At 42.3% G+C, this 24419-nt stretch overlaps 1 protein-coding gene and 1 long non-coding RNA gene across 6 annotated transcripts in view; one reads left to right on the top strand and one right to left on the bottom strand.

Annotated features, from left to right (window-relative positions):
- Window positions 1-21563, bottom strand: part of LOC133481794 (uncharacterized) — a 64221-nt gene extending 42658 nt beyond the window's left edge. The window contains exons 1-3 of one of the 2 annotated variants that reach the window (XR_009789613.1): window positions 21291-21563; window positions 19836-19948; window positions 4507-4600 (exon numbers count right to left, since the gene is read on the bottom strand). This is a non-coding gene — a long non-coding RNA (uncharacterized LOC133481794). Of the gene's footprint in view, window positions 1-4506; window positions 4601-19296; window positions 19720-19835; window positions 19949-21290 lie in introns of those variants that run through there. The other variant, XR_009789612.1, reaches the window with a different exon arrangement.
- dscaml1 (Down syndrome cell adhesion molecule like 1) overlaps window positions 1-24419 on the top strand; it is a 146019-nt gene that overhangs the window by 47718 nt on the left and 73882 nt on the right. The window lies entirely within an intron of this gene.

Here is a 24419-nt window from a genome sequence, read left to right as displayed (position 1 = left end):
CATCGACACCGTAGCTGTCGGGAGGCGCAACATTTGGTCGATCACCAGCAAGCCTCAATGAAGCTCTGGGGGGGCCTTTCAGGCTGTTAAACAATTACGAGCACACAAGGTGGTCACCTCAACCTTCCACACCAGGATAGAGTGTCTGCATGTGTTTGTTCCACTCAAGACGTGAGCGGATGGCTTTGGTATTACTTGTGACATTTGTCCACGGCTTCACTCACTCGCTATCCACGCACTCACACACCAACGTACACAGTCAGCCAGCCGCTAACCACTTAAATCTGTTTCTCTTACAATGCCGCCACAATGAGACCACTCTGGTGTTTTTGCAACCCAAGCCATTTCCGACTAGTTTCCTTGAGTACTTGAGTGGGAAAACACATTAAAGTTTTAGCAGAGAGCGGAAAAAATGAAGTAATGAAAAAAGGGGGCACATCACTACTGTTGCACGCCACCATTTCACCTTTCTATCACTTGTTCCACTTTTCTGCAAATATTGGCAGATTTTTTTACGCAACTGCAGATCAGGGAAGCTTCTACAGTATTCTATTTGTTCAAACGCTTTTTCCCAAAAATTATAATAATAAACAATGTTACCCATATATTACAATTCACATGAAGCGAAACTGGAGTTTAAAACAAACAAAAAAGGCAAATCATCACTAAAGGTCATCTGTACAGTGAACTTATGAACAACACAGAATTAGACTCCACACACACACACACACTGTTTATGTACTTTAGTGCTGCTGTTTTTATTAGCATTATTATCAGGTCTTTCAGTGTGATTATTCTAGTGCTGTAATTTACATAGGCTACTGTCTGTCATCCAATTGGTTCAAACTAATTGCCCTATGGTGGGATAAATAAAGATGAATCAGAGATTTTTTTTCTAATGGCTGTAGTTAATTTAGTTAATTAATTAATGTGGTTCATGTAATGTCTATGTGTGAATAATAGCATCTACAATACATATGAACTGATAATTTATTTAAAAGATACAGATTTGATTTCAAGCATCAGGTTGCTCGGAAAACCTTGAAACAATTTGTCGCCAGAATATAGTATTGGAATTTGAAGGGTTTTACAGATATTTGTCTTAAAAAAATGAAAAGGTAAGTTTGGGGAATTTGACTCGTTGTCTGTATGACCTGCCAGTAGTCCATGCATTTTCTGAGCCGCTTCTCCTCATTAGGATCGCGGGCGTGCTGGAGCCTATCCCAGCTGTCATCGGGCAGGAGGCGGGCAGGGCACATCGAAACAAACAACCATTCGCACAGTCACACCTACGGGCAATTTAGTCTCTCCAATCAATGGATGTTTTTGGGATGTGGGAAGAAACCGGAGTGCCCGGAGAAAACCCACGCAGGCACGGGGAGAACATGCAAACTCCACACAGGCGGGACCAGGGATTGAACCCGGTTCCTCAGAACTGTGAGGCTGACGCTCTAACCAGTCGCCCACCGTGCCGCCCCTGCCAGTAGTATAATATTAAAAATCATACCTCTCTGGCCCCATCTAATGCCTCTATCCATCCATCCATCCATTTTCTGTACCGCTTATCCTCACTAGGGTCGCGGGCGTGCTGGAGCCTATCCCAGCTATCTTCGGGCGAGAGGCTGTGTACACCCTGAACTGGTCGCCAGTCAATCGCAGGGCACATAGAAACAAACAACCATTCACACTCACATTCACACCTACGGGCAATTTAGAGTCTTCAATCAACCTACCACGCATGTTTTTGGGATGTGGGAGGAAACCGGAGTGCCCGGAGAAAACCCACGCAGGCACAGGGAGAACATGCAAACTCCACACAGGCGAGGTCGGGATTTGAATCCCGGTCCTCAGAACTGTGAGGCAGATCCGCTAACCAGTCGTCCACTGTTCCGCCTCTAATGCCGCTAATTTAATTTTAATGATTGTTTTAAAACTTGGCACGGCGTGACAGGCACAGCCTATCAGTGATGGTAGAAACAGATGATGTGCCCAAAGAGATGCAAATCATTTGCGTGCACACACATGAGCACATGAGGTGCATGTGACATGCCAGGTTCGCTGTCTGGCTTGCACAGATTTTATTTGCCCTCTAATAGCAACATCCATCCATCCATCCATTTTCTGAGCCGCTTCTCCTCACTAGGGTCGCGGGCGTGCTGGAGCCTATCCCAGCTGTCATCGGGCAGGAGGCGGGGTACACCCTGAACTGGTTGCCAGCCAATCGCAGGGCACATAGGAACAAACAACCATTCGCACTCACAGTCATGCCTACGGGCAATTTAGAGTCTCCAATTCATGCATGTTTTTGGGATGTGGGAGGAAACCGGAGTACCCGGAGAAAACCCACGCAGGCACGGGGAGAACATGCAAACTCCACACAGGCGGGGCCGGGGATTGAACCCGGGTCCTCAGAACTGTGAGGCTGACGCTCTAACCAGTCGGCCACCGTGCCGCCCTAATAGCAACATAGTTAAAGTTAAAAAGAAGGAATGCGACAGATCTCGAGACAAAACAAGGGTAAACATAAGTAACATCCAGTTCATGTTCGTGAGGGGCGTGGCTTTAGTCAGAGACATGAGGGCGTGGGGAGGGAACCTGTAAATAAGAATAATATTGTTTTTACTGCTGCTTTCCAACTATGAAAAGTATTGATTCAAAAGTTATGATGGATTTATGTAACATCATTTTGTATTGTACTCTTGTTAAATGAACTAACTAACTAACTAGATACATAGAATGACAAAAGGCTGAAGAATAAAAATAGAGGACATGACGGTGACAACGCATGTAGCACACTTTGCATGAGACTGTTGTGAGTGTTATGCACAATAGTGATCATTATCTTAGCTGTTGAGTGCACACAGCGCTTGGCAGTATAGGGTGTGATGTGGCTGGGGGGTGGCAGGGGGGATAGGCAGTATCCGTAGTAGTAATATAATCATAGTCCTTTGTGTGAGCGAGAGCAGAGGGTGGCGCAGTGTCAGCTGTTATTGAGTGCTTATCCCCTAACGCCCCCTACACGCACACGCACACACACACGCACACGTGCAACGTATAGCTGTGTCCATAAAACTGTTCCATTCATGCATTCATTGTCAGCCACATGCACATGTCGAATCGCCCACAAACCCATCAGTCACAGCTGAACAATGTGCAGTATTCAAAGCAAACACGGTTTGATCCACTCATGCTCCCAGGCTGCTTAATCACTGTAGTAACCAACGCTCATGCTAACTACAAACGCTTTGTTTGTTCCTCTTACCGAAAGCAATCTTAAAACTTCAGTTGTAACTTGAACTATCTTCAACTTGTACTGTTTCCATGGTTGCAAATTATAAACTTTGGAGAATCATTGTCATTGTCTTAATATGGGGATTTTCCCACCATTGCCTCTGTGTTGGTTCTAAGACTGTAGAGCACTGAATAGTGTATTTATTGGGCCTTAGAGCAACATTTATTCGTAATTTGACCCTTAATAACACCTTAAAACAATTTGTGAGGCACACTGACCTATAATAGCAGCATCTGTGTCATTTGTACAGTATGTGACCCTGGATTAGCTCATTTTATTAATTTTGATTGTATTTTTCCATCTAATTTCACTCCTTCCCAATCCAGTGAATGGGAGTCCTGTGTCATGATTTGCATACTGACTGAGGAGTATCTGCAACATTTGCACAATCAACATTGTCCCAGATTATCGCGCTACTCGTCACTTTAAACCGCATACACTCCTTGAAGTCTCGGCGCCCTTTGCAAAATGGTCATTGCACCGGACTATTGCAATATTAGTCATTCGAACTGCTCTAAGTGCTAGAGGACTCTCCATCTTTTGCACAATTGTCAAAAAATGTACCGGCATTACCAGATAACTATTAACCCTTTATTGCTCAGTGACTGTTTTTTGTCAATGTCTTTCTGTCTCCAAAGTGTTCTGTCAATTGACTGTCTGTTGTCGTACTAGAGCGGCTCCAACTACCGGAGACAAATTCCTTGTGTGTTTTTTGGATATACTTGGCAAATAAAGATGATTCTGATTCTGATGAAGGGCATACAGCGAAAAGAATTTGTTAAATCGTGACTGGCTGTGATGAGCAGAAGATTAATATGTTTGCAAGGAAGACATGGGTGGCATGTGTCCAGGGATGGACATGACTTCAAGTTAGTGAGTGAAGTTGGGGGTCAAGCACACGTTGTTGCTCAGCGGCCTGTCTACGACTCACAAGTAATTCTTTGGCCTGGTCTTGATCTCTGAGCCCTGAGGAAATCCCACTGCTGACCGGACAGAACATGCAGGAAACATCTCAGTCTTCACCTTCCACTACATATCCACACAGAACTCAGACCCCCTTAGACGTCCTTCTTTCCACACTGATTCTCTCTTTCCTGACCCTCACTCTCATTCTTTTTTTTTTCTCCATCCCAGCTCTACTGGGACGAGCCCTGTTATTCCTCAATGATAAATAAATGTTTCGCTTTGTCTCCTCATTAATAATGCACACTTACTTTAAAGTGCTGGAGGGGGGGGGGGCTTCCATTCTTCGTCTTCCCACTATGTTGTTCCCTCTCCCGGTTCTCCATCCTGAAGTCTGATGGAGGGCTGGTAGGGATGAGACGAACATAAAAAAGCACTTAGAATCTCCGCCGCTCTTTGCGGAGACTACCTGTGGCTTGGTGTGAGATTTCACCTCAGCAACAGGAACTGAAAAAGACAACATGGATCTCATTCTTTATAGGAGTTTATAAAAACTGATCCTTTGGTTGAACTGTCAAAATGAAAATCCCGACAGTATAGCAATGAAAAACTTCAGTTATCATCATTGAATACGAAAGAACCTTTAAACTTGACGGACAATTAAAGCAAGGACTGGGAAAGAGTCTTCCATTTTGTTGTTAACCAAATCAAGCACTTGTTTAAAATGTATGAGGTTGTTACATTTTAAACACGGCTGGCATATTGGCCTTGGAGCCGTGCCGCATTCTCCAAGTGCCCTTTTATTTCTACTTTATGTTTCTCTGTGATGGCGTAAGAGCGTCAAAACTTTTACAAATCAAGGCAGCTCTGCGTGGGAGGATGTGCACTTTCAATCATTTCCTTACCTTTTCACTGTCAACTCTTCTTTAACAAGTCATATTAAAAACGTGACAGATTCATGGCTGCTGTATAGCTGTTGGTAGAATTTGGCGGGTTACACTTATTTATAATGACAGTTGTGAATTAACGCTGTAAGGACATTGCATGGGATGTGACTGAACAGCCTGTCACCTATGAAGACCCCAAGAAAAGGACTAGTTGTCCCTTGTCTTCTGCTTCTTCTTCACTTATATTCATTTTAACAGATACCATACTCAAGCTCATTGCGATAGGTGCAATGGAGCATCTGCTCCATTTGCACACTGACTGAGGAGTATCTGCAACATTTGCACAATCAACATTGTCCCAGATTATCGCGCTACTCGTCACTTTAAGCCGCGTACACTCCTTGAAGTCTCGGCGCCCTTTGCACAATGGTCATTGCACCGGACTATTGCAATATTAGTCATTCGAACTGCTCTAAGTGCTAGAGGAGTCTGCATCTTTTGCACAATTGTCAAAAAAAAATAACAATGTACCGGCATTACCAGATAACTATTAACCCTTTATTGCTCAGTGACTGTTTTTTGTCAATGTCTTTCTGTCTCCAAAGTGTTCTGTCAATTGACTGTCTGTTGTTGTACTACAGCGGCTCCAACTACCGGAGACGAATTCCTTCTGTGTTTTTTGGACATACTTGGCAAATAAAGATCATTCTGATTTGTCCACTGTAATCACTTTTATTATAAAACACTCCACTCCCTGCTTTGCATCAAGGTGCTGCATAACAACCGAAGAACTGACCTCAAGGTAAAACCCCCATCCCGTATGACCTCATTAAATGTATCTCTGTGTCTTCTATTTTATCTCCATAAAAAGGTGCAGCCATTTTGTTGCATATCCCCTGAGAATACTGTAGGACAATATTGCACATATCACAATGAGCTTGAGTATGGTATCTGTTAAATGTAACCTGACAGTCTTAAATGCCTGGAAGAATGTGTCAGCATTTGCCAACACGGGCGGAAGCATATGTGCATGTGTGAGTGATCGCTTGTATGCGTGTCACTGCGGTCTCTCGGTTTCTGGGTAAGGGTCTGCTGTGTATATAATGTGATTTGCAGGGTATGCTATGTGTCACAGCAAAATAGCTGCATAGAGCCTTTAGGCATGAGTGAGTATTTGTGTGAGGGACAGGCTGCCTTGTTTCACTATCACTCACCCAGACGTGGAAAGACACTGATGTCGCTTCACACTGACGCTCGTCTGACTCCACTGTCCGAAACGCTTCCGCCGCTCTGGGCAGATACAGTATTTGTGTTCTCGTGTGTCGTGGAATCACATCACATCAAAGTGTGGCACCCAAACACTGACTTAAGGCCCGTTTGTCCCCTCTACTATAATTTCCTTCTGTTTCTTTTCAATCTCTTGCTTCTGAAACTGTCTCAGTCCCTATGGTAATCTCGATGCCTCGTAAAATGTAAAAGGTGAGCAAGCGGACTGGGATGGCTTTATTTCTGGTTGTTGCAAGGCCACTTAACCTTTCATCGTGTGTGAATGTCAGGTTGTTGAGGTTGGAAGAAATCAATAAAATCTGAATCGCATCCACTAAAATCTGAACGATTTATGCTTAATATTCAGTGTGTGAGCCACTTTGTATACTAGACCCTCTCATTTTATCATACACATTGTAGACCTCCAAAAGATGCAAATTATGCATTTGACTGTGTGGAAGGGTTGCCTTAGCTTGGATCAACTCTTCTCATGCATAGCAGGGCTGGGCAATTTAATCAAAATTTAATCGTGATTTCAATTTTGACTTTTTACGATCATAAAAACATTACAATCAAAGAAAAATGATTAATGTGCTGAACAGCGCGGTGTGTGTATTCAAGTTCCTACATTGTAAAAGCACCTGAATGCACCTGTGCTGGTTACAGTAGCGTGTCATGTAACTGTATGTTATTCTACCCACCCTAAGCGTGCTTTTGGCTTTTTATTGACTCCCTTGTTGGAGTTTACTCTAAAAATAAAGACACAACAAAAATGATTACACACCTTGCATATTTAAATACAACATACACGTAGTTTTAGAAACATTGCCATCTTAATACTAACTAACTAACTAATGGAAAACCCTATTGATGGGCTACCAAAAATTAGCATTAGATCACGGGAGGGGATCTACCTTGAAATAACAAATATTCACAGTTCACACTCAAACACTGTAGCAACACAGACAGACAGGTAATATAAAAATACTGAAATACATTATTTACTATATTTTCTTGTTGTGCTTTTAACTTGTATTTAAACCTGAGTTTTGGTAGTTGAATAGACATCAATTTTGAAACCAGTGAATAATCGTGTTTATTAATTGTGATTTCAATATTGCTAAAAACAATTGTGCTTATTATTTTTTACATAATCACCCAGCCCTAATGTATAATACTTCCTTTGCTGCTTAACTATGATATGTTTGGGGGATGACTGAAGCTGAGTGAAGAGACGACGTTTCGTGGGGAGTGCGCTGTTTTAAAAAAAAAAATGTAAAAAAAAAAAAAATATATATATATATATATATATATATATATATATATATATATATATATATATATATATTTATTTTATTTTCTGTTGCATGAATTGTGCAGCCCGGCACCAAATGGCCCGTGTGGTTAGAGACCATGAGGGCCACTGTTTTAGATTGCTCTCTACTCTACTCTAAGACAGACAGGAAGGTTTAATTTAGGTAAACTGAACTTCAGCCCAGTTTCAAACAAATATAATTTTTTGAGGTCCAAAAATACACGGGCAACATTTTTATAACAACCAATAATGTGTATTTCAAAACAGAAGAATAAAGAACAGAAGAAGAGAAGAGAAGAAAATTAGATTTGGTCTCTGATGGATGTGTTTGTCCAATCACCTTCCTTGCCATTTTCCAAGGTGTTTCTATCTGCTCTTTCCCCTTTTGCAAAACAAACACTGTGGAGCCAGTAGGGGTTGAACGACTCAATATGTTTTGTAGTCGACTGTGCAATAAAAGTTGAGTTGATTAATTGATTATGTGATTGATATTTTTTCAGCACAGGAAAACCTTTTTTGTGATTTCACGTGAAGATATATTTCGACACTGCGGCATAGAAACAAATGAAAGCAAAAGATTAAAAATACAAGTCACCATTACGCTGAATGTAGTTGTTGTTATTAGTGGTAATCCTGCGTGTGAAAGACGGGGACATCAAAGGCAGGCTCAAATAAACTAAGCATTCTTTGTTTCACTGTTTCTATTTCACTTGTGCTTTTATGGTATTTAAGAATAGAATTGCTTTGGGCCTAATTTAAGGCAAAATATTTCCACACGCTTTTAGCATCCATATGCCTGTACAGAATACTGACGTCAGTGTTGTAAAGCGACACAAGTGTTGGGACTTTGGTGCGGTGTGGTGATGAGTAAAGTTTTCTTTTTCACACAGTTGTTGCTTGTGCTTTTTTTCTTAATTTTGGCAACCAAGATGGAGCTTCACTTGGCACCGCTGCATTAGTTCCTCGCCACTGGTCCCGTGGTCTGGATATTTTAAGACGATTGCGATTGGGATTGCCGAATCTAGAGAGGCTTGTCTCATCCCCATCAAGCCTATTTCTTTACACTCGGACACATTATTTACTGTCACCCCTACATTTCGCTGCTGCACAGCGCGTTATTATCCGCCGGTGGCAGCAGACGGAGTCATAAATCCTCCATAAATTGTCCATTTGGAAGATGGGATGCTAAAAACGTCATTACCAATTAGTCGACTTCAAGATTTAAATCTCTATGCAGAGTAGTAAAGTTAACTCATCGACAAGTCAGCTAATCGGCTCAACACCTAGGAGCCACAAACTGTGGGTCGTCCTAAGCGTGTGTTGTTTCTTCCATGAACCAATGTAAAGACTGTTGAGCCGAAGTAGCTCCATTTAAAAAGAGACACAAATATGCAATAATTGCTATCCTCTGCCCTCTCAGCCAACCTGCAGGCATTATTAGGGACTGAGTCACACAAGTGTTTCTGTGTAGAAATATTCACAATTCTCTGCTCCAATTCTGTTGCATGAATTCTGTCACCAATTTTCTTATGGGTTAAGTCATGGCACACACACACACACACACACACACGTAGTCAGCCGTCATGGTCTGCCAGCACTCACTTGTAATCCCTCAGACAAATTACAACGTCCTCTCCTCCTCCCTCCCTCTTTGCGGCTGCAATTGGATTTGGATAAAGATGGCTTTTCCTTTTCTTCTCCATTCTTCCCCGCTTCAGTTAAAGAGGGATCTGCCCGGGGAGATTACACACACGCACACACTCACACTGCAGCACACAAACGTCGCATTTGAGGAAAAACATCTTCACTAACATCCTCTCCCCTCCTCCTCCTCTCCACTCTTCACCATAGCGACAAGCTCCATAGCCTAGAGGTCAAGAGCCTCTATTGCCTTGGCTGTCTTTCACTAAATCATATCTTCTTTTCTCCCACACACTTGTTCTCTACTACTACTACTACTACATTAAGATACATGTCTTCTTCTGTATACCCATGTTGCTCACTCTACCACCCATTCTCCTAGTTATTGTCAGCGGTGCTCCTTAGGGTCAAAGGCCTTACCACAACGTGATGTTCACTCTGAGCACCCCCACTGAGCGCTCAGGGAACTGACCTCCTGCTTCTCCAATGGATGTTTGCTGCTAAACTCATGTATGATAAGATCGAATTGTCTTTATTGTCATAACAGTCAGAATAACAGACACAAAAGATAATATGATCTGCTGTATAACAGGCCAGGGCTATACAGTCATCCTGTGTTTAGGACTTTGGCTTCACAAGAAGTCGTTTAAGTTCTCATTGTAATCCCCCCCCCCCCCCCCCCCCCACACACACTATTTACTAAAGGAGACATATTGTGAATTGTTCACTATTACATGTATGTGCCATGCTTTCATGCTTTTCATAAAAATACCTCAAGGATCAATGATTATTGTATTTAACATTAGGGTCCTATGATTGACGAGTGACCAGCCCAGGGCTGAGTCCACCTTTTTGGTCAGTGAACAGGATAAGTGGTATTGAAAATAGACGGATGTAATAAAGTCTCTTATTCAACATTAAACCCGAATGAATGATTTACAGTGGATATAAATGTCTACACGCCCCAGTTAAAATGCCATTTCTTTTTGTGAGATAAAAAAATGATCCCAAGATAAATTATTTCAAAATTCAATAACCTGTACACCTCAATTTGGTGTGAAATCTCTGAGAATGGAAGTAAAAGTAAATAACTGAGATAGTGCGTGCACACCCTGTAACTGGCTATGTGGCTATGTTCAATTCACGTTCAAGCTCATGTTAAATGGAGGTGGGGCACACACCTGCCACCATTTAAAGGGCCGCCCAGTAACACTAAATACAGGTAAAGTTCACATTTTCTAGTAGGCTTTGCCTGACATTTTTCTGATTTCTAGCTGAAGCCAGAAGGTTTTGTGCTAATACTGACTGGTATTTGGAACCGTTCATAATTCCCTCCACCTTGTCTAAGGCCCCATTTCCAGCTGAAGAAATAAATATCCAATTCAGCTGTTCTAGTAAGCTTTTCCTCATATAGTTCTGCTTTTTAACAGAAGCCTGCTTTTGGGCTCACACAGACTGCTATTTTGAACGGTTCATAATTCCTTCTACCTTGACTAAGACCCTAGTCACAGCTGAAGAAAAACAGCCACAAAGCATGATGCTGCCACAACCTTGTTTCACTGTAGCTGTGGTGTTCTTTTGGTGATGAATTGCTGCAAATGACATTTACACAACATAACCATGTTGAGGGATCAGTTCCCATGGTTCTCTGAGCCAATAGACAGTATAAGCTCTTTATTTCCGTGTGCCGTGCTGTGGGATTGTGCTGGCGTAACATAAAGAAGAAGGAGAGCCCATCAGGATGAAATAGATGTGCAGTATGTGTAATATGATGAATGCAACCTCAGGGACTAATGTTGTGTGTGTGTGTGTTTTAGGGCTGCTGGTGCAGCTAAATTATTAAAGAGCGGAGGCAGCAGCTGCTCTTTAACCCTGAACCCCAGACAAGACAACAATCAATATTTAAGCAGAGATGTCATGATACACCACACACGTGCACCCACACCGCACACAAACACGTGCGCACACGCATACGTTCGCATTCATATGGGAAGCAGTGCGGCGCTGTCAGTGTGCATGTGATAAATGGAGTTTGCTTTTCTGCACATCAGGGGAACTGTGAAAGTGTGCAGCATAGCTGGAGTAAACACTTTGGTGTTTTTGCCAAGTCGGACCCTGTGTTGTGAACCTGTGGTCAGCAAGCAATGTGCTGTCAACGCAAATATGCGGTGGTATATGTACGTAAACAGGAGCGTCTACACTCTGTGTCTGTCTCAGCCTTCCCTGGGCCACCAGCACTGGTAATGGGGAGGGACCTGTCAGCTCACTTAATGCAGCTAATGTTTTCTTGCGCCTGGGGACACGAGCACAGCAAACGCACACGGTCCTGACACACACAGCGCTCCACTCTCTCCCACTGTCACCCACTCTGTCACATCCCCTCTCTACCACAAGCCCACAGCCACCCACCCGCTCTGCATCCCTCTCTGAATCTCAATCTCTTTGCATTTCTCCAATTTGTTTTTTTCCTTCCACACACTGTGAGAATGTATAGGCCACATCCATTATAAATGTTGCTGAGAAAATAATGCATCATTCAACCTTTTTTGTACTTTCTAGCTCACCTACCCGGCACGGTGGTCGACTGGTGAGAGCGTCAGCCTCACAGTTCTGAGGAGCGGGGTTCAATCCCCGGCCCCGCCTGTGTGGAGTTTGCATGTTCTCCCCGTGCCTGTGTGGATTTTCTCTGGGCACTCCGGTTTCCTCCCACTTCCCCAAAAAAACATGCATGAATTGAAGACTCTAAATTGCCCGTAGGCGTGAATGTGAGTCCGAATGGTTGTTTGTTTGTATGTGCCCTGCGATTGGCTGGCAACCAGTTCAGGGTGTACCCCGCCTCCTGCCCGATGATAGCTGGGATAGGCTCCAGCACGCCCGCGATCCTAGTGGGGAGAAGTCGCTCAGAAAATGGATGGATGGATATTTATTTTTGAACCTAAGTAATAGCTGGTTGATCTTAGGGAAACAAACCACCCTCAGTTTCTGAAACAATATTGTCAGGGGGAAGAAAATGAAAAAAATTAAGTAAAAACGACCAATGGGACAAGAATATTTGATTTAATCCAGACTGACTGACTTAAATGGCTCATACATACGCACTACCTTTCATTGTTATAGTTAACAGTTTCCAAATAGAGTTCGTGCTACAGAGAAGTGCCACCCTTTTTGTGTTTGCAATTAAATGAATTTGATACTTTCCAGGCTTCAACACTTTGCTTCACACTCGTAAATATGACTGTAGGCCACCCCTCGTGACCCAACATGAACAAATATGAGTGAGTGGAGAGTACAGGAAATGGTAACAAGGTCAGCCAGGGAAGCTTCATAAAAATATAGAAACAGAAAGCACCTGATTTCTGTCTCTCTTTGCCCACCTCTCTCTTCCTCCTTTCTTCATTCTCCTCCCCTGCTCACCGCTCTGTTGTTCCGCTGAATCTCAGCTAAGCAAATCATCTTTTGTATCTTTAGCACTCCACCTTCATCACCATCTCAGCTCCTTTCTCCCCGTTCACCTGATTTCCCCATATGTCATACGCCCTTCCTCCATGCATGCCGCCTTCCTTTCCCTAGCTCGTTCCCCCTCATTATGCTGATTTTCGGTTTCGGCTTCTGCTTCAGTTGCTGGCCCATTAAAACTAAGCAGCAAACGTTGCCTTCCTCCATCTTCGTAAGATGGCCTCTGCTCTCCATACTGCGAACTGACATATAGAAGTTAACCTGTTTTGAGTATGCACGCGCTGAATGACCTTGGCAAATGCCAAGTGACACCAAAGCACTGGCCTTTTGAAACCTCCAACTATTAACAGAAGAGTTGGCGGATTGTACAGGGTTTGGACAGTGATGAGATATGGTGCAAAATAAGGATAGGCCATGTTTTTACAGTATATATGTAAGTCATCATCCACTGTTGCACTGTTTTTACGGTAGTGTACAAACATACCTGTATATAGTATAATAAACTTTTGGATGCTTGGTGGGATAAAGTGTGGACATTTACAACCATGGATTTTTAGTTGTACTATTTTAGCCTGCTGTTGTCATTTATTTGTTCGATTTCCCTCAAAGGGGACACATTAACTCATTCACTGCCAGCCTTCTCAGTTAACATGGATATTTGACTTCTGAAGCCGTCAATGGCAGTGAATGTGTTAAAGAGGGTTGCAAGTCTGACCAGGCTGAGTTTCAGCTGTTATCTTCACAAGCGGAAATGTGATTTCGGAGTATTAGGACGTCTTGGGCTTTGCGCTCTTGCTCTTTGTCTCCGTGCTTGACGCTTGTATAAGGAGGCAGTGCATTAGCCATGTTACAGCAGATGTCACCAGCCTCTGTGGAACTGCGCTCATCCATTATATAAACACCCATCCTTCATTGCCATCACCCATAATTGTTTCTCCTCACAGCAACCGCATCCTCTGCATCCTTGCTTTCTTAATAACTTTGATTCACGTTTGCTATTCCTCTGTTAAGGGCCAGTGCTAAATTGTGTGTTCAGACAGAGGCGGCCATCTTTAACGGTAAAGAGGATGCCCGACTTTTCCCGAAGACATGACAAAACAAAGCCGAGAGACAGGGAAGGAGACATGGTGTTTGCTCACAGTGTTTATCTCCACGAGTCCCTCATCAGGCCACCACGGGATGATGGATCATCTGACATGACCTCAAAACACGCCTGACTGGCCACTCTGTGTGCGTATGCAAGCGTTCACAAGCGAACATGTATAAGCAATGGGACGTTTGTGCTTGGCTGCTTGACTCCACATATGCTAAGTGTGTTTGCATGGCAGGGAGACAAAAGAATTCACTGTCGAGGGATTGTTTGCATATCCACTGTACATAAAAGTGCGTAATGGGCTTCCCTCGTCCTTGTCGTCGCCATCTCCATCTCTTATCTTTCTTCTCTCCGGTTTAGTTCCTCATTAGTCTCCTCCAATTAGCCCTCTTGTCGCTTTTTCCTCCCCCTCCCCCTTGCTCTGCCTGTGACATTGGGCTAAAGTGGGACAGAGTGTAGGGAGGCAGTGAGGCAGAAGAGACATAGAAACAGTCAGGCAGGAAGGAAGGCAAATCTGTGCTACGCCATCGAGTCCCCCACCCCTTCGCCTCACCCCCGCTTCTTCCTCAGGCCCTCCTGGACCCTCAGGCCTCCTCTTCCTCGTCTGTAGCTGCTTTTAGCATGTCACCACTGCTCCACTCCCAATCGGCAACATCTGTGTCTGGAGCCCCTTCGTTCCCCATCATCCCTCATTACATCCTCCTTCCTCAACTCCTCCTCCTTCATCCTCTTTTCGGGTCTGTGTTGCCAAGATGCCCAGCAACAGTGGCGAGGGCGCATCATAGCCTTGGCTAACCAAAGCGAGCCAAGGGAAGGAGCGCAGTAAGGAGAAGAGCATCCTCGCTTCCCCTTCCTCTCTTGCGTCTGCCTGCCACGCAAGGTGCAACCATGCGAGCGCCAGCCGTACTCCCTGGTGACCTCCCGCTCCCCGACACTATGTACGTGTCACCGTGGCACTGCTAACATGCTGTGGCACATCATGGCAACACGGCGCTGCAAAAGGGCGAGGGCAAGTTTATCGCAAGTGAGCTGGCACGGCCAGCGGCATTGGCAGGGTTCCTATGCATGCTTGAAATTCTTAAAAATGTTGGTTTCAGCGTGTAAAGGTGTTTTAACAATTTCAAAACAAATAGCTATAAAAAGGCAGTCGATCTCAACCAGGAGGTCCAAACTTTTTCCACTGAATGGCACATACAGAAAAATAAAAGGAAGGGGGCGGTGGGGCACTTCACCTTGTGGTTATGAAACATGCTAAAACCAATTCAATATGCTGTAGGTCAACATATGCTAATCTTCCTCCTGATTACAAAAAATATGCATGTTAGGATCTTTAAGACTAAATCAGGGGTGTCAAACACAATCGCACAAGGAGCCAAAACTCAAAGCACACCTTGGGTCACGAAATAAACAGTATAAATATTTCGGGCTACATCCTCCGCACGTAAGTCTTTTTTCACACGCCTGGGCTTGCACAGTTTTTCCAGACTGCAGATGCACCCACCACACTGTAACGTCGGAATGAGTTCGCAAACACCAAAGATGCATGATTCATTGAATTCTGAGGCTGGCTGTAAAGCTTGGAGCATGGAGTTTTTCTCAGACTTGTCAATGTCATTGAAATCAATGAGAAATATATAGCACAATTTAAATATGAAAATACCTTACTGATGTTTTTGATCAATCGGGATGTATACACTGTTTCGGCTAACTCACGGTTACACTTTGAGAGAGAGCATGTTCAAAAAAAAAAGAGAAAAAATTGAAGGTACTGTAAATGGTGTTTATCAGGACAATTTCAAATAATAATGAATTAAAACTTTCAAGTTCCTTTGCCCTTGTGTCAATTTGTCAGAGCTGGATAGATACGTATATATAGATAGATACAATTCCTATATGATATTTTGTTGATATTTTATCACAGAGCATCTGCTCATACAGATACAGTTCGTGCTGTGTTGGTAAATGTTTCAATACTACATTACCCAGATTGCTTAGGGCGAGAGACTTCAATGGGAGCACATTCGGTGCACATAATTACTACATTTGGGAAAACATTCACATTTATTGATTATTATCTTATTGCAAAAGTTGTTTCAAATCATTTGAGAAATCTCAAATGTAAAAAAAAATTTGCGCTATTTCAGCAATATTATTAATCATTTTCATTTACGTACAATTGCAACTTACAGATCACAGTAGATCTAGAAACTGTTTGTACCTTTTATGAAAACAACTTATTTAGAAATCTTTTTAAATTTGAATAAATTTCCACATCCATCTAGAAATCTTGAAAGGCTCAACTGACTCATCACAACATACAAACGAAAATGGGAACTTTTCTCAATGAAAGTGCATTTATCCCCCTGCCTTGTAAATGTATACAGGCAGATTGACAGAGTGGGGAAAAAAAGACAAAATAAATGTATTAGCTACTGTATGTCTATTAAGGTCATACATACCCACAGTAAGTGAAAAATGGAAACTTAAATTAGCTGCTCATTTAATAGTCACCCAGTAGCTTGCTGAAAACACAAACAATGAAATCTGCTGTACATGAGGCTAGTATTAGTCTGCACAAACAATTATCAACCCCTCTGCAACTATTAGCATGCATCAAATTACCTTGTAGCCTACATGTCACTAAAAAAGTGACTTTCAGCTTTTCCCTATCAGGACTCTCTGCCACACCGAGTCACTCGCATGATCTGTTTGTCTGACACAATTTTCATCCGGGCTTTTATTAACCCATGTCACAAATAACTTCACAAACTTGTTTTTAACTAATGTGTTTTTAACTAACACATTTGCACATTAAATTACTTAACAAACAATACATGTTATGACACATATATAAGCAGTGCTTCACACAAACTCTCACTCTCTTACTGCATATGGATTGGAGGCGTGCCCCACCACGCTGATCTTTTTTCTCTCTCTCAGCATGTCAAGTCACACGACTCACAACACTTCCGGTTCTACGTTGCTTGTGTCAAAATAAAAGCATGAGTTTCAAAGTAAGAGTCAAAGTACAAATTAACTAAAACATGCATGAGGGGCAGAACAATGCCCGCATGGTGGATTGCACCCCCTGACGGGCCGGTTTTGGCCCGCGGGCCGTACGTTTGACACCCCGGTTTAAATTACAAATAAACTATTGCTCCTTTTAATGACAATATGATTGCTAGCACCGTAAGTATAACACATGACTGTTTGTGATAGTTGAAAAGTAGGTGTTGCTAAAGCACCATGTGTTGATTCTACGCAATTTATCAAATGTATCTTTGCATTGGATGTGGCCCTGGGCCAGGAGTGTGAAACATACAGTATGCTTTAAATGGTCCATAAGTAGGCCTGTCACAATAATTACTATATCAACGTATCGATCGATAAATAAAATTGACACGAAAGTTTTCCAGACTCGATAAATTGTCATTGTTGTGGTAAGCCGCCATGCGGATCACACAGTGAGCCCACAGAGTTGGACGGCTGTGTCATTTCCCGCTAGTGGGCTAATGGAACGTCAGCGGGCCGGTACACTCTTGCTGGTGTTGGTTCCGTCCGATACACGACACTCCACAGCCTTATTCCATACGTCGATTGACACAACAGAGACACTTAAGGGAAAGTTAACTGTTTTTTGTTGCGAGCTAATGAGTTAGCCTGTGAGCTAACAAGCCAGCGAGTTGAGCTAAACAGCTCGCTGCGCCGCGGTGATGTTGTTTAAAACATCAGTGCTTCGCTCCGAGTTGTTGTGTGTGTTAGTGCCCAATTAACACAAACACAGGAACGAAGGGTGTACCCAGCCTCTTGCCGAAAGTCAGCTGGACCAGCCCGTGACCCTAATACGGCCAGACGCTATAGAAAATGGATGGATGGAAATATTCTTTGAAATGTATAATATATCACAGCGTAAAGGTGCTGGAAAACCTTATATATGATGTTGGAAAAGATATCAAGATATCAGCATAATGCGTATGCATGAATTTTCAACTGGATGATGGTTTTAATTACAATAGCTGTAGAAGTTCTGCTTCTTGAAGAGTTTCCCCGAGTACCATGCCTTCCTCTACATAATGAATGACAAATGCACAAAAACATACCTGTGTGTGAATTTGTTGTTGTTGCTGGTTTTTTTTCTTATCTTTTTTTTCCCCACAGCTGAATTAAGGTCACTCTGTAAGCAGCATTTGCCATGTGTGTGCATTGTGTGTTTGTCATCCATTAGCTATGTCCCGTTAGCCTTCTCATGACTGCCGAACATGTCTATATCTATAATATATTAGGCTAAATAATTAAAGGCAAAAGCGACACAATAAGCTGCATGTTGACAAGTCTCAAAAATATGTTTGTGTTTGTATCGAGGGAGAAGGGACATTTTTGGGGTGGTGTGTTTGTGGGACTTAAAAAAGATACAATACACACTGACCGTCTTAAGAAAAGAGAATAGAAAGCACAGAGGATTAGGGTTTTTTGTCACCCTTGCTGCTCTTGTACTTTCAGCACATTTTCCTTGCCATGCAAAATATTCAATGAAAGCCATCCCAGTTTTCAATATTTATGTACCTCCCAATTAAGGTCACTTACTGTATGTAGCCGACACTTTTAACTAGTATACATAGAGGGAGACTCAAAATCAAAACATGACCAGATTTTTCTTGCTGACAAATAGAAATACATAAATAAGAACATTGAGAACACCTCTAAAGTCACACAGAAATTCAGTTATTTAATTTACGTACAAAGTTTTTTTATGTTGCCACTACAATAGAGTACCAGTGGTAGCGAATGTACAAAGAATGTCATGACAAACAAATTGTTTTGATATAGCAGTAGTGTTTGGAAGTGCTACACATTCCTGTCCTGGCTGCTCAGTACAGTACGGCTAAGTCAACAATCATAATAGTAGATAAATAGAATGGAAAACACTAGGGTAATGCTACATTAATTATTAGTGTGAAGAGACTGGCAAACTCAAAACAGTAATCTCTTTTCAAAAGTGAAATGTCATTAAATCTTCAAGCAGTTATTGCTTTCTCCACTTCGCCACGTCCATCACTTAAAGTTCAGATTGAGAACACAATTTATTGAAGGGCAGTTAGCTTGTATGACAGTTAACAATGTTAAACTGTCCTATGTGTATTAAATACTGTAGTTATGTAAGCCATGGTATGTGACTTTATCTCTAGCCTAATAGTATAATTACCTATGTCATTTACTGTCCCAATATCAATAGAAAAATACCAATTTGCTTGCTAAAATGTTGGTTTTGTTGAATTAGTTGTTTTGTCATGTTTTCCGAAAACATAAAAAAATGACCTAGGCAAATATGCTACAACCCCAATTCCAATGAAGTTGGGACGTAAATAAAAATAAAAACTGAATAAAATGATTTGCAAATCATGTCGAACCTATATTTAATTGAATACACTACAAAGGCAAGATATTAAATGTTCAAACTGATCAACTTTATTTTTTTTTTAGCAAATAATCATTAACTTAAAATTTTATGGCTGTGTTACGTCACTTTTTCTTTCAACAACATTCAATAAATGTTTGGGAACTGAGGATACTAATTGTTGAAGCTTTGTAGGTGGAATTCTTTCCCATTCTTGCTTGATGTACAGCTTCAGCTGTTCAACAGTCCGGGGTCTCCGTTGTCGTATTTTACGCTTCATAATGCGCCACATGTTTTCAAAGGGAGACAGGTCTGGACTGCAGGCAGGCCAGTCTAGTACTCGCACTCTTTTACTACGAACCCACGCTGTTGTAACACATGCAGAAGGTGGTTTGGCATTGTCTTGATGAAATAAGCAGGGGCATCCATGAAAAAGACGTTGCTTGGATGGCAGCATATGTTCTCCAAAACCTGTAAGTACCTTTCAGCATTAGTGGTGTCTTCACAGATGTGTAAGTTACCTATGCCATTGGCACTAACACAGCCCTCCCCCAGAAGCTCCTTTTATACCCAATCATGGCACCCACCTGTTCCCAATTAGCCTGTTCACCTGTGGAATGTTCCAAACGTCGTGTCCTCCGGGCCAAAGAGGAAAAGAACCATCCGGACTGTTATGGAGGCAAAGTTCAAAAACCAGCATCTGTGATGGTATGGGGCTGTGTTAGTTATGAATGCGCATTATGAAACGTAAAATACAACAACGGAGACCCCGGACTGTTGAACAGCTGAAGCTGTACATCAAGCAAGAATGGGAAAGAATTACACCTACAAAGCTTCAACAGTTAGTGTCCTCTGTTCCCAAACGTTTATTGAATGTTGTTAAAAGAAAAGGTGATGTAACACAGCCATAAAATTTGAAGTTAATGATTATTTGCTAAAAACAATAAAGTTTATCAGTTTGAACATTAAATAGCTTGTCTTTGTAGTTTATTCAATTAAATATAGGTTGAACATGATTTGCAAATCATTGTATTCTTTTTTTATTTATGTTTCACACAACGTCCCAACTTCATTGGAATGGGGGTTGTATTAGAGTAACGATATAACAAGAAAGCAACTTGTGTGCAAAAATCACTAAGGCAGACTCCTAAGGTGTTTTACATTTTGCCCTTTCATCAGTTACTATATTTATTGAGATTGATTGAATGCTAACGTGCTAAAAGTTGAATGCTAACATGTAGCATGATTGCAACCCGAGTGGTGAAAGCACTACGGAAGATTGATTAGGGTTTTACATCTTGCCCTGTATTAGAAATGCTATTTCTAAAGAGAATTGATTAAAATGCTAACATGCTTACAGTTGCTATGCTAACATACTGTATAGCAAGATAGTATCCTGTGTAATAAAAGCGCCAGGTATGATGAATAAGGTTTTTACATCTTACTGGTACTACTTGTAATGACAATTGATAAATACTAACATGTTAAGAGTTAAATACTGATGCAACCTGTTGCAAATACTGTTGCAACCTGAATATGGAAAGCGTAGCTCTCCTGGACAATTTGACATTGGAATCGGTCAAGATATGTGGAAGAACAATATTCCTGGACCACATTTCTACAGCCATTATTTCCAAAAGCAAGCTGGTTTTGGAATCCAAACAAATCAATCAGCAATCCGGGCATGATTGTGTTTTACTTGTGTTTGTTTTCCTGCTTCCTCTCTCGTTTTTGATTAGGTTGAAAGGATTTCAAGGTTTAAAAATAGTGTGGAGAGGAAGGAAACGCCAGCCCTCGGAGGAGAGGTGGAGGTTCGAGCGAACTCGTGTATTAGAACAGGGGCCATGGGTGTGCTTGGCGGGGGTGGGCAGCTGGCATTTGACAGTGAAACATGCCTTTTTAATGAGAGCATTAGGCCTCTGCTTACCTCAGATCATGCTGCACCTGAAAAACATTCCAACCAAGAGAGGAAAGGAAAAAGAGTTGCGTGTATTACCATGTAATACACGCTTTTGTTCAATTCACACAACTTCTTTATTTACCTTCTTCTGTTATTTGGACATAACCTCTTCCGAATCCTCACACAGGCCTTTGTCCGCCATAGAGTGTAAAAAAGTGGCAGTAATATTATTGTCCTTGTGGCTCTTTCTTCAGCTGACTTGTTCCCAGCACCGCTCGTCTTTTATAGACTGTTTTGAATGTGAATAGAAGGGAGATAGGAGCAAATGTTCATTTCATACCAGAGCGAGGGAGGAGAAGGAGGAGGAGGAGGAGGAGGGTTCAAGCTTGTTGTCGCGAGGTGTCAATTTCCCTTTGTCAAACACACGCCGCTCCTTCACACCCCTACAACAGAACAGATGAGAGCAAAATAAGGAAATGATATCAGCGGAGGGAAGGTCGGAGGGGATTGCAAGGAAGGCACCGCTATTGATTTGACACGAGGGGGAATTACAGCAGCTCTGTTCATTTTCATTCATCTGCCCTTATAAGTGGTTGTTAATACGGGGGTTGGTTGAGGGGAGACGGCAGAGGGGGTCTACAGTAGGGGGAGGGGTGTATTTTATTATAATCCACATTTTATTCTAATCTTTTTTATATATATCAGCTGGATTCACACGCATGCGCGCACATGCACATGCACACACAGGGTGAAGGTGTTAATTACATGTTGGGCCTGAATGAACTCACTGTTGCACTAGTCATGTTTCATAAAGTGTGTGTGTGTGTGTGTGTGGGTGTGGGTGGGTCTGTGTGTGTGTGTGTGGTGTGTGGGTGGGTCTGTGTGTGTGTGTGTGGTGTGTGGGTGGGTGGGTACATGCGTGCAAGCACATTTATGCAAGGAGGAGGGTGGGGGCTTGGGGTTATGAACAGCACAAATGAAGTAGCTTTTAGGCCTTCCTAGTGCCTCTTTGAAATCAGCCATAATGGACCCTTGGTAATTAGCAAGTAAATTAATGGCGAGAAGGAGCGAAGCAGGAGAAAGCACAGCTCACAACCAAATATTTTCAGTTTCTGTGTTATTTAAGTAGAGTGGAAACCTTTAAAATCAGTTTTGTGATGCAGGTTAACTTCAGAGTTTTTCTTATCGGAAATAAGTGATTTAATTTGTTTCAAGCTCACACTGTCAGCATAATAAAACCTTAACCATAAAAACTGCACAGGTTGGCCATTAATCGAGACTATCAATTTTATTTGTCAAGATGGAGTTTTCGACTTTTCATCCACTGATGTGCACTGCTTACTCTAACAACATGGCTGACAATAGAGAAATGCTCATTTACAAACACACAGTCAGTGTTGCCAACTTAGCAATTGTGTCAATCTATTTAACAACTTTTCTGACCCCTGTAGCGACTGGTTTTCAAAAAACCTACCAGCGACTTTAATTCCCTCTTATAGACAGACAGCATGATTTGAATAATTTTATGTTGTTTATGTTATATAAAATATATATATATATATATATATAAAATAAAAATTAAAAAAATAAAAATTTCCAATATAAAGATGTGCTATCTTTTGCACTTTTGTATAAACACATGCTCGCTGTCAGCTGAGTAAACGCACACAATCTACTCATTCTCATTTACCATAAATCTGTTGAGTTATGTTATATTGAGCAGAAAGCCGAAAGGTGTAAAAGCGAAAAAAAAATCCACAATAAGATGTCAAATGTGAGGGAGAATAAATAAGGACCGTGTCGGAATTTCTACACTGTCTGGTTTATCGTTGCGCCATCCTGCCGAGTGCAAGATTTGCACTGCAACGCACACCCTGACAATTTGTTTGTGCACTCTGCAAATGTGGATTGCCAGACAGTGGGTGTAAGATTGTGTAGTGAGAAATCAGGAGACAGACAATGTATGCGTGTTCGTGTGCATTTGTGTCCTAAGCTGGTGGTCCTTGGTGAAAATTTAAAACTTGACACGCAAATGTTTTTATTACTAGCCAAAGCAGAAAAGATGCTCTACACACCCCTTATGTCCGCTAATCCAGGCCTGGTAGTCAATTATGGAGCAATTCAGCAGTTTCTCTCCCTTCCTTGGATGCCTGTCGCCATTATTTAGACGACTGATTATGTTTGTACCTCTAATGAAGGGTACTCTGTCGCACACTCTGTCACTAAGCACGTGAAACGTACACTGGCACACGTAGCGCCGTGCCACTGCAGCGCCCCCTACCCAGCTGTTGTCATGCGAGCGCGTGGGCCCTAGCAACAGCGAGCGGACCAAAAAAATCAAGAGATCCTGACGAAAGCAGGGGAATGGGTAGAAGAGACGCAGAGGGAAAAAAATCAGGGAATCGGAAGGAAGGGAGGGGTTGGGGGCCTTAGAGCATTAATAAGTGATGAGTCCAACAGTGTGAATTACTATTCGTTAGCATTGCTGCGGCGCCGCCCTCATTTGCATGGCAGGACCGCCAACACCCCCCACCCTCACCAACTTACGCCATTTCCTCTCCCTTTTTTCTCGCTTGCCTGCACGCACCGTTTCATCTATTTTGGTCTTTTGTCCCTCGACTAGTTTGTATCTGAAAATAAATACATTTTACCTCTCAATTTCTTTGGCCGTAGCCTGTGTGCTAGCAATATTCATTGTATCCTTTCATTAACGTCAACATTTTCTACTTCCTCCTCCTCATGTCTCTCCCTTGTTTTGGCAGCAAATCTTTGAAAATGGCAAATAGAATAATCTATATTTAGCAGCTCCCATTTCCCCTCCATCCATCCTATCCGTCTCCCCTCACCTATATTTAAAAAAAAATGGTTGCTCTGTCTCTCATTGGGAACTTTAGGGAAAGCAGACTGTGATGCATAGCCTTACAAAGATGAACTCAACAACAACAACAACCGTCCCGGAGGCGTCGGCAGACTAGAATTGATCACTTCTCCACGAGGAGATGTTTGCACTGGAAGACGAGACCAAGATGTGGACGAATGGCTTTCGCCCGTTTGCCTCTCTCAGGCCCGTGGCTCACTCTCACTTAGTCTCTCTGGCGGCATGTTGCTCTTTATCTCCCCTCTCACTCTCTTCATCAATCTCCATCTGCTGCCCTTCTTACCTGTAGGGTCACCTCCTCCAGTGCATGGGAGGAGAATTTCAAATATTAGGTCCACAGAGTTGGATGGCCATCAATTAATACTGCTGGTAGAGTCACAACAGGCCACATCA

Source organism: Phyllopteryx taeniolatus, chromosome 8 (genome assembly GCF_024500385.1).
Source record: "Phyllopteryx taeniolatus isolate TA_2022b chromosome 8, UOR_Ptae_1.2, whole genome shotgun sequence".
NCBI lineage: Eukaryota > Metazoa > Chordata > Actinopteri > Syngnathiformes > Syngnathidae > Phyllopteryx > Phyllopteryx taeniolatus.
This window is presented reverse-complemented; position numbering and strand designations above follow the sequence as displayed.